Below are 10000 nucleotides of genomic sequence, written 5' to 3'. Positions count from 1 at the left end.
TGAAAGGAGGAAATAACAAGGATAGAAATGAGACAGAGGTGAAAAGAGAAAAGAGGAGAAAGGAAAGTGTGGAGAGCAAAGGAAAAAATAAACATGAATGGAGAGAGAGAGAGAGAGAGAGAGAGAGAGAGAGAGAGAGAGAGAGAGAGAGAGAGAGAGAGAGAGAATGGATACAGAATTGACAAAGGCAAGAGCGTATGATCAAAGGTCGCAGGAAGGAAGGGAGAGGAGACACGAGAGGGAAGAAAAAGAGACGAGAAAAAGAAAATGGAAAGGTACATGGAGAAAGAAGAAAGAAACGAGGTGGCAAATTGGAGGAAAGGGGAGAGGGAGGAACAAAATAATTAGGGAGACAAAAGAAGGAATGGAGGAAAGAAGATATTGGGGGAGGAAAGATGGCGAAAAGGAGAAATGGAAGGAAAATAGATATGGAGGAAATATATAGGAAGGAAATAATGAGGGAGAGAAGATGTGAAGGAAAGCAGGTATATAGAAAATATGGAGGAAAGGAAATGATAGTAATGAGAGAGAGAGAGAGAGAGAGAGAGAGAGAGAGAGAGAGAGAGAGAGAGAGAGAGAGAGAGAGAGAGAGTCGTTTAAAGTTTCTCACGAGATGATTTTCCGAAACACTGCAAACACACACACACACACACACACACACACACACACACACACACACACACACACACACACACAAAGACAATTAGAATCCCAAATCAGCCCATTAAACACGGCAAACTACTTCCACAAACACAATACAAATTATGCACATACAGATTTTTTAACCAAACAGCATAATATATATTTCAACATCAAAGAATTCTGAAATTATCTTCATTATTTTTAAATGGCAATTGTACAAAAGAACTAACTTGGATACAATGCAAACTTCGATCTATCCATCCATCCATCCAGTTTTTCTATTCATCCACACTGTTTGTCTATCCATATTCCCATTTATCCGTACACTTTTCTGTCCCTTTTGGTATTTATTCATCAACCCATCCACCATCAATTAGTCCATTATCCCTCTATTCATCCATTTCCACCTTTCTTCCCGTTTATCTCTCTATCCACATGTCGACATATCCACCTATCCATCACCTCATATCTATCCATCTTATATACCCACCTTTCCCTTTCTCCCACCTATCCATCCACCCATCTACTTGTTTATTTTTCCATACTTTTAATGACCCATCCGTTCCATTACTTACTCATCTCCCTATGAATCCATTTGCATATCTACTCGTTTATTAATCCATCCATACATCCATTATCTATTTATCCTACTTTCCATCCATACTTATTCACTACCCATTTACTCAAACATCCATACATCTACTTATCCATCCTTGTATCCATCTATTCATTTACAAAACCATTTACCTCCTTGTTAATTCATCTAACCACTTAACCATCCATCACACTTAACATTCATTCTCTCTCTCTCTCTCTCTCTCTCTCTCTCTCTCTCTCTCTCTCTCTCTCTCTCTCTCTCTCTCTCTCTCTCTCTGCAATCCATCAAGCCAGCAACCAGCCGCTCATTTATGCATCCATTTCTGCAGCTGTTTAATATACTAATGACCAGCGGGGCGGTAGTGTCAGGAAATGCATGAGGTGGCGTGTTGGTTGGCAGGGCGAGGCAGGGAGGAGGTAGAGGGGAGGCAGAGAGGCAGCAGGTGGGCTTGCTAAGGGAGAGGTTTTGCAGGCGACACCACAATTAGACAAAACAGCATTATCAGCCTCACTCCAACCCAGAACTTAAAGCCGACTTGTCTCCATCTAACCTCTCTCCCTCCTCTCCCTCTCCCTCTCTCTCTCTCTCTCTCTCTCTCTCTCTAATATACAGCAACTTGTTACATATTTTCCAAAGCTTCACTTATCTCGCAGCTGTGTCTTCGCCATCATGTTCTCTAGATATTGTTTTGCTTCTCTCTCTCTCTCTCTCTCTCTCTCTCTCTCTCTCTCTCTCTCTCTCTCTCTCTCTCTCTCTCTCTCTCTCTCTCTCTTAGCCTTTCAGATTAGCTTCTTATTCTCCTTCCTCTCTCTTTTCTTTTTTCTCTTTTTCTCTTCTTCTTTCTTCCTCTATGTATTTATTTTTCTTTCTTTTCCTTTCTTCCTCCGCTTTCCTTTCGTCTTCCATGTCTCCTCCTCTTCTTCCTCTTTTCCTCTATTTCTTATTCCATCTTTATCCTCTCTACCTGTACCTCTTCCTCCTCCATGCATTTTTAACTATTTGTCTTACTCTGTCCCTCCATTTCCCTTTTACATCCTTTCTCCTCCTCATTCTCTTCCTACTTTTCTCTTTTTCTCACCCTCTTTTATCTCCTCCATCTATTATTTATATGCATTCTCTTTTATCTCCTTTCTTCTTTTCTATTCCTTCGTTTCCCTTTCATGGTCATTATCACGCCCTTTGCCTTTTTGCCGCTTTCTTCGTTCCCAAATGTGCCTTTCCTGCCGTCCTCCCCCCCCCTCCTCCTCCTTCTCCTCCTCCTCCTCCTCCTTTTCATTCTTCTCTCCTTTCTCCTCCTCCTCCTCCTCCTCTTCTTTCTCCTCCTCTTCCTCTTCCTCTTCCACCTCCTCCTCCTTCTCCTCCTCCTCCTCCTCCTCCTCCTTTTCCTCTTCCTCCTCCTCCTCCTCCTCCTCCTCCTGCACTGCTTTATCGCTTCCTCAGCCCTCAAGTTTGCATTCCCTCTCTCTATTACATCCCCAAAGCCTTGTTCTCTCTCTCTCTCTCTCTCTCTCTCTCTCTCTCTCTCTCTCTCTCTCTCTCTCTCTCTCTCTCTCTTACATTTCCACGTTATGCCTTACCTCCTCCTTACTCGCCTTCCCGGCCACCTCTTCTTCTCCCTCCTCCTCCTCCTCCTCCTCCTCCTCCACACTCGCTGCTTCGCCTCGCCTCCCTGCACCACACGACACCAAAATCATAACTTACAATTTATAGTTTAAGTGGAGCATCGCGTTTCCAATATTCCACCCGCATCGCTTCTTGCTGCCGACACTTGTACTGCCCCCCACCCCCTTTTCTTCTCCCTCTTCTTCTTCCTTCCTGTCATCCTCCCCTCATTTTCCCTACATTGCCGCATTATATCAGTTTACGTTATTGTTTCTACTAATACAACATCAACTATTACTACTACTACTACTACTACTACTACTACTACTACTACCACTACTACTACTATTACGTACTACTAATACTACAACCTCGTTCTTTTCATACCCTTCTAGTTCTCCCTCCTCCTCCTCCTCCTCCTCCTCCTCCTCCTCCTCCTCCTCCTCCTCCTTCATACCATTTTATCTTTCCCATATTCTTCCTTTTTTCTCCCTTCTCCACCTCCTTTCTCCTTTCCCTTCTACTCTCTTGTCCTCCAATCCCCTCCTTCCGTTTTTCCTTTTTCCCTTCTTCCTCCTATTGTTTCTCCTAATTCCTCCTCTCCCTACTTATTCCCCTTTCTCTTTCAGTTCCATCTACTTCTCCCATTATTTTTTTCTTTTTACTTGTATCCCTCAATTCCTTCTTCTACGTTCCCTTCTGTACGTTCCCTTCCCTTCCTCCTGCTCCTACTTCTTCCATCCTCTCCTCCCTTTTCAATTTCAACCTTTTTCTTCTTTCCCATTTCTAATACACTTTTTCCCTCCTTTTTCAGCTTGTCCCTTTTTCCTCTCCTTTCACTTCCCCTCCTTTCCATCTTGTTCTTTCAATCATCAACCTTCTACTACCTTTCTTCACTTACTTTCATCCTCCCTACCCACTAACTTGTTAAACACACACACACACACACACACACACAGAGGTACCATCTCTACCACTTATGTAAACGGTACCTTCCCCTCTGCCCCTCTCCTCCACACCTTCCGTCCCTTCACTCCCCTCCCCACAAGTATCCCCTCACCTCTAGAGCCCATTACTGTCTCGCATCCATTCTCGGCTAGACAATTAATGAGAGCCTGAGGAGCCTTATTGATAGTTGGGCCGAGTCTGTGTGTGCTTCTTCGTCCCCGCTCTAACTCCGGACTTGCTCACGCGTTGCTGCTGACGTAAATGGATATGCAAATACAGCCTGGAGACAATGTGCGGATATGCGACTGTTTGCGTGTGTGTGTGTGTGTGTGTGTGTGTGTGTGTGTGTGTGTGTGTGTGTGTGTGTGTGTGTTTTGGTATGTCGTAGTATTTGTTTCTTTGTCATTATTGTGTTTGTTTGTTTGTTTTTTACTGTGTGTGTGTGTGTGTGTGTGTGTGTGTGTGTGTGTGTGTGTGTGTGTGTGTGTGTGTGTGTGTGTGTTTGCATGACGTACTACTCGTATTTGCCTTTTAGTTATTAGATTATGTAACTGTGTGTGTTTGATCGTGTGTGACTGACTGTGTGTGTGTGTGTGTGTGTGTGTGTGTGTGTGTGTGTGTGTGTGTGTGTGTGTGTGTGTGTGTGTGCGCGCGCGCTTAAGAAGATATGGTAATTGGTAGTTTAACTAAAGAAAAGGAGGAGGAGGAGAAAGAGGAGGAGGAGGAGAAGGAGGAAGAGGAGGAGGAGCAAATATTGTTGTTGATGGCGGTGGTAGTGATGGTGTTTTAACGAAGAAGGGAACAGGATAAAGAAATGAACAGAAACGTAAAGAAGATGAGAGAAGTGGAATGGAAAGGTGTGTGTGTGTGTGTGTGTGTGTGTGTGTGTGTGTGTGTGTGTGTGTGTGTGGCGCCGCGCCACACTGTCACTGTTATTCATCAAGTTTCATTTAGGAATACTTATCAGAACAATTCCTCCACTTATCCTTACTATGCCTGTATCTTACTCTACATTTTCTATTACATCTTGAACAGCAGTCTGATTAGAAATGCATTTAATTATTTCGCAATATATAGCTTCTACATTTTCTTAAGTCAATACACACGTTCACCCACACCTCCAAACACACACACACACACACACACACACACACACACACACACACACACACACACATTGAACACATTCACATATATATCTACGCAATCACACACGTACACATTAACACATCACATTTACGCTTACATATTCAAAACGTCCCTTCCTGAGCCACCCTAAGGAGATAAACACCAGCATTAATACAAATCCCAAGAATCCTGCTCTAATCACCAGCTTACGTCATGCGAAAAATAATGCAGAGTTACGCCCAATTAGAGAAAGAAGGGCCATCAGGCAGGCAGTTACAGGGAGAAGACAAACAATATTACTGCCAGATGAATAAGATGAATCCCATTAACCTTGCGTGTGGACTTATAACGGTGAGGGACAGGAGAGATTCAAGCACCGCCTGGGATATTCCGGGAATCTATTAGTATGGCATCAGATCCCATTTGATGCTGTAACGTTTCTCACCCCGCCAAGATTAAGGGAATGTGCTCACACCCTCACACCCTCACACCCCCTCGTTATGAGCCATCGCGCCCTTAAACACCCCTCCTCACCCTCACCTCACCCAATCCTCGCCCCCTTCAGGTCATCCTCGTACATAAGAGTGGAATTAGCGTCACGTTTAGCACTGAGTTGGTTATTAAGAGGGAACTATAAGGGGGAGAATGGTGCGTCGCTCCTGGCCTGTCCTTCTCACGTGGGTGGCGGAGGTGTAGTGGTGGAGAGGCGGCTCAGAAAGCGACTCCTAACGCAATAATAGCCCGGCATCTGAGTCTCGGAGTCTCCCACTGAGCTCTTTAGGAAGTGAAGCAGCGATTTTGTGTAACTTTAGCTCCGCTGTGACCATTTTGCAGTTCCAGGAGTCCCATATTGCCTTTACACCGACTTAATTTATCAGACAGGTACAGGTTAGATAGCTGAAAATTACTTCATTGTACATAATAAGAGAAACAGCGAATTTGTGGAATTTTAGAGAACTTATGACAGTTTTTTTCTGTTCGAGGAGTGTCATTTTGCCTATACATCGACTAAATTCACCAAGGTAGGTACAGATTAGATAGGAGGAAATTAATTCATCGTGCTATTTGATTAATAAGTAAAGCAGCGATCTTGTGTCACTAGCAGCGTAATGACGGCTGTCTAATCGGGGACTCCATATTACATACTATATACTGATTAAATTCACCGATAATGCTGTAGAATTGGTAGGAAAAAATGCTCTCTCTCTCTCTCTCTCTCTCTCTCTCTCTCTCTCTCTCTCTCTCTCTCTCTCTCTCTCTCTCTCTCTCTCTCTCTCTCTTCTTTCCCTTTTTATGAATAAGAGGGGACTCTGGTCTACAGCAACAAAAAGGCTATAAAAAGACCCTCTGAAGGTGCCTCATCCTAAAGTGTCGCCTATAGGATTATCCAAAATTTGTCTAATAAGTGATGCATGGACTTTGTTACTTTCGCGAGGCTATGGACGTTTTGTAATTCACTTATATACCATTGACTCAATTCTCTCGCCAAAGATACATATTGAAGCAAAAAAAAAATATCTTCACTGAACTGTTTAATAAGTGGAGTATCCATTTTATGTAACTTCAGTGGCGTTCTGACCGTTTTGTAATCCGAGGAGTCCATGTTAGCAGTGAATCAAGTTTTCTGAATGAGATACATATTAATGAAAAAAATGTAGTCTTCAATGAGCTGTTTAGTCAGTGAAGTATCGATTTTGTGTAACTAGAGCGGCGCCACGACCCTTCTGCAACCTCAGGAGTCTCGTACCATCTTTGCGTTGATTAGATTCCCTGACACAGACACAGGGTTATTAGAAAATCTTGTGTTCTCTAGAGAGTAATTTAGTAAGTGAAGCAGGAACGTCATTTAATTTCACCGGCATGATGACCTTTGTCCCATGCCACCAATGACTAAATTATCCGCCTCAAGTGAGTAGAAAACATTAATTTTTGTCTGCACCAAACTTTTTTCATGCACTAAAGCAGAGACTTGGTATAACTTTGGCAGGGACGTGGCATAACTTTGGCAGGGACGTGGCATAACTTTGGCAGCCTTTTGATCTTCGCTCTGCAGCCCATGAATTATTATGCCATACCAACCATACACTGGCTAAATTCTGTGATCCAAATGCAGTAAAAATATAATCAAAAACAACAACAACCAAAGAGTAAATAAATGAAAATAAAAATAAATAAAATCCTGTTTCCGTTGGTCCTGAGCTCCTTTACTCGATGGAGGAAAGAGAATTCGTGAGTCTGCCTGAGTTACGGCGCCACAGCACCGAGGTGGTGGTGCTGCGAGGGTTACGAAGGAGCGCTGTCTCCCACACTTAAAAACTGCCTGAGCCTGAATCGAACTCACAACTATCAGGCCCCGCGCCGAGCACTGCAGCATGAAGAGCATGAAAACACACGAAAATAAGAGAAACTGCAATAAGCCATCAGTTCCTGCATGAAATATACTTATCCATTTCCATTTATCACCTTCATCCATGAATTTATCTAATCCATTAAAGCTCCCTAATGACTCAGCACTAACAACCAGATCACCGAGTCTATTCTATTCATCTACCATTTGAAAACCAATTCCTTCCTAATTTTTTTTTCTTTTTGTTAATTTAACTGTATCAAGCTTGAACCCATTGTTTCCTGTCCTATCCTAAAGCCACTCGGTCTCAAAGGAAAGAGAGAGATAAGAAAGACAAACAGGCAGACTCTCTCATAAAGATGGACGTTAAGTTGATGAAATTAACTTTTAATTCTGACTAAGGAAACTTAATAAGAGAGTCAATGAGAAGAAAATTATCTCTCATAGGACAGACTCGACACCCACGAAGGAGTAAAGAGAAGAAAACATACTCACAAAACCTACAATACAACTATAGGATATTAATTTATTAAATAAAAAATACTGATGTGCTGAAAAAAATATTTAAAAATAATTGTTCACATTCTAAATAGAAAGAAGTTTACAAGAGAAAAATAGAAAGTTTAAGCAAATATATCAACTAGTAAAAATAAAAAAAGAAGGAAAAGAGAAAGGAAAAAGAGATAAACAAAGCCACATTTCAGCATAAAAGGACAGACACATAAAACAATACTTGAAACATACAAAGACCAAACTATGAAGAAAAAAAGGAAAAAATAAAAGGAGAAAAAAGATGAATAACAACACCATTCTACTACATCACCACCACGACCTCAACACAACACTCAACACCTCAACACCTCACCGCCTCCTCCTCCTCCTCCTCCTCCTCCCTCTACCCCTCCTCCTCTTGCTTCTGCTCGTCTTCCTCGCGTCGCTCACATCCTTTCAAAAACGACGTACAAAAGGCAGATTTTCTGAGGCGAACTCGAGAGATTGTGTGCAAGACTTCGCATATCTCAGAGGGGATCACAGAACTCGATATATAAGAACCCCCGTCTGCTGGAAATTCTCCCTTCTCTCCCTTCCTCCTTCCTTCCTTCCTTCCTTGTCAGTGCGCGTGTTCCTTTTTTCACTATTAATTCTTTTTTGTTCCTTCATTATTTTCTTCTTTTTCGTTATTAGCTCTTTTTCCTCTTCTTTGTGTGTGTGTGTATGTGCGTGTGTTTGTGTTATTCGTTCCTTTTTTCCTTCATTTATTTATTGAATCATTCATGTCAAAGTGTACGGTCTTCCTTTATGACTTTATCCCTTCCTTCCTTCCTTCATTTCTTCCTTCTTTCATATAGGTGTGCCTCCTTATTACTGCTATTTTTCTCCTTCTTTCCTTCGTTTATTTCTTTATTTTTGTCAGTTCAAGAGCGTCACCTTCATTATCCCCTCCTTTATTCTTTTTTTCTCCCTCTAAATGAGTGTTTCTCTCCTCGCTGTTCCCTCCTTCCCTCCTTCCGTCATTCCTTTCTCCATTCCCTCTGCATTTTGATTAGTATTTTATCATTACTCCTTCCTTCATTCTTTTATTTACTTATTTTTGTCAATGTATCCTTCTTCCCTCCCTCCATTCTTTCTTTTTATTCAGTATCTCTTATTCCTAAATTCCTGTCCTTCTTTACCTCCTTCCCTCCCTCCCTTCCCTCCTTCCTTGTTTCCATCCTTCCTTTCTTCTCTCTCAGCTATATTCGTCTCATCTCTTAGCATTTCTCCCTCTCTTCTCCTCTGTCCCCTCTTCCTTCCTCTCCATCTCATCCTCTTCCTCCTTCTTCTTCCTGTGTCCCTTTCTTTCGCTACCCTTCATTCCTATTTCGCCTCGTCCTCTTCATCTTTTCCTCAGTTTTCATCTTCTTTTACTGCTTATCAGACTCCTTCAATCTGGATTTCTATTCGTTATATTTTTCCCTTTTCATACATCTTTCCGCTAGTAATTTCCTTCTCCTCCTCCTCCTCCTCCTACCCTCACTCAGTTCCTCCCATTTCGTTACCTCCATCTTCCATTTTCTACGAGGTTGTTTCCTTTGTCCTTCCATCCTGAAATCTTCCTCCTCCTCCTCCTCCTCCTCCTCCTCCTCCTCCTCCTCCTCCTCCTCTTCCTCGTACTACTACTACTACTACTACTGCTACTACTACTACTGCTGCTACTACTGCCTTTACTATTTCTCTTCCAATAAAATCCTTTACATCGTTGCCTACACATCTTCCCCTCCTCCTCCTCCTCCTCCTCTTCCTCTTCAATGACAATAGGTTAAGGCTCAGTTCAAGGGCGAATGAGATTAGTTCAGGAACACTTTTAGAAGTTAATGAGAATGAGGACTTAATCTTGGAGGAAGTTCGGTGTTACCTTGAGGCAAGAAAAGGGAAAATACTGTAATTTAACCCCCAAAGAGAGAGAGAGAGAGAGAGAGAGAGAGAGAGAGAGAGAGAGAGAGAGAGAGAGAGAGAGAGAGAGAGAGGAGTTTAAGCAGCACTGTTTACGTAAATGGTTAGGCAGGGACACGAGTGTAACCTGTACTTTAAGAGAGGACGAGGCAGTCAGAGTAATGGCGGTCAGGGGAAATAATCTGGTAGGGGGAAAAGACACGACCTAACACAGCTAAGTTATACAAGTGAAATTCCTTATAAAGAAAGGAGAGAAATTAGACTTAGGTGCGTAATATTCAGCGTAGTGGTGGTGGTGGTGG

The 10000-nt window shown here is 42.4% G+C and overlaps 1 long non-coding RNA gene across 1 annotated transcript in view; it reads right to left on the bottom strand.

Annotated features, from left to right (window-relative positions):
• LOC135091187 (uncharacterized) overlaps positions 1 to 10000 on the bottom strand; it is a 44493-nt gene that overhangs the window by 24783 nt on the left and 9710 nt on the right. The window lies entirely within an intron of this gene.

Source organism: Scylla paramamosain, chromosome 37, assembly GCF_035594125.1.
Source record: "Scylla paramamosain isolate STU-SP2022 chromosome 37, ASM3559412v1, whole genome shotgun sequence".
Classification (NCBI taxonomy): domain Eukaryota; kingdom Metazoa; phylum Arthropoda; class Malacostraca; order Decapoda; family Portunidae; genus Scylla; species Scylla paramamosain.
Note: the sequence above shows the minus strand (reverse complement) of the source record. Positions and strands in the feature narration are given on the sequence as shown.